The sequence below is a fragment of the Cucurbita maxima genome, unplaced genomic scaffold (assembly GCF_002738345.1).
Source record: "Cucurbita maxima cultivar Rimu unplaced genomic scaffold, Cmax_1.0 Cma_Scf01174, whole genome shotgun sequence".
Classification (NCBI taxonomy): domain Eukaryota; kingdom Viridiplantae; phylum Streptophyta; class Magnoliopsida; order Cucurbitales; family Cucurbitaceae; genus Cucurbita; species Cucurbita maxima.
In genome coordinates this window covers 1-1,146 of record NW_019273190.1, presented here as the reverse complement: position 1 = coordinate 1,146, position 1,146 = coordinate 1, and the positions used below count along the sequence as shown (strand labels likewise).

Sequence of the window (1,146 nt, the reverse complement as noted above, 5' to 3'; positions counted from 1 at the left end):
TATTAAATATATTATTTCTTTTCAATTTTTTCTTATTTAGGACATAATGAGCTGGGATAGTTTTTCATTTTCACTATTACTGATGACGAGATGCATAGGACTTTGTGACGTAAGAATTGTGGGGATATCTAAACTATTTGTTATTAATATTTTGATATTTTTTATTTTCACTATTATTGATGATGGGATATTAATAGGGTTTTATGATGTAAGTGGGGATGTAGCTCAGATGGTAGAGCGCTCGCTTTGCATGTGAGAGGTATGGGGATCGATACCCCACATCTCCAAAAATAAGATTATCTATTATTAAATATATTGTTTCTTTTCAAATTTTTCCTTATTCATGACCTGTTGTGTAGCAATATTTCTTCATTTTCACTATTATTGATGATGAAAAATTTAGGGTTTTGTGATGCAAAAATTGTGAGGATGTAGCTCAAATGGTAGAGCGCTCGCTTAGCATGCGAGAGGTACGGGGATCGATACCCCGCATCTCCAAAAGAAAGAAATGATTTTTTTCAGTATGAGTTAATTTAACATGTTATGTATAAGGTGGGTAGGAGAGAAAAAGAAAAGATACTTATATAAGGAGGACTTCTTCACTTCTTCACAATTGCAATATCTGACCAATGAATATAATGGTCAATAAAATTTATGAATATAATGGTCAATCAAATTTGGGAACTCTTCACAATTGCAATATCTACCAATGAATATAATGGTCATTTATAGCTTCTGGTATTTTAGATTAAAAAAACTTTTATGAGCTTTGTACCTTTGTTAGTGTTACTTTGTACCTTTGTTTGTATTACAGTTGAAGAGTGAGAAGCAAGATTTGAAACTTTTTTCTAAATTGTGTCATTCCACAATCAAACTTGATCAAGGCTTGATTAAATATCTCAGATGCAATCTACCACAGGAATTGCATGAAACTTAAAAACGACAAAGATATGGTCAGATTTCTATAAGAGGGAACCTCTCAACTTGAGAGATCAATTTCATTGATCACAAATATGCTTTTACATAATAATTTGTGGGTATTTATAGTCTCCCCACAAAAAAAGTTAGTGCCCGTGATTTAATCTCGATCCCTTTAAATCTCCACAGAAGACGAAGTCCATTTGAGCATTACAAACTTTATGAAAT

The 1,146-nt window shown here is 31.8% G+C and overlaps 2 non-coding genes across 2 annotated transcripts; both read left to right on the top strand.

Moving 5' to 3' along the window:
• The first annotated feature begins 214 nt into the window (after positions 1 to 214).
• TRNAA-UGC lies at positions 215 to 287 on the top strand. The gene has a single exon. It is a non-coding gene; the product is annotated as a tRNA-Ala (tRNA).
• Positions 288 to 425: 138 nt separating this feature from the next.
• On the top strand, positions 426 to 498 carry TRNAA-AGC. The gene has a single exon. It is a non-coding gene; the product is annotated as a tRNA-Ala (tRNA).
• The last annotated feature ends 648 nt before the right edge of the window (positions 499 to 1,146 follow it).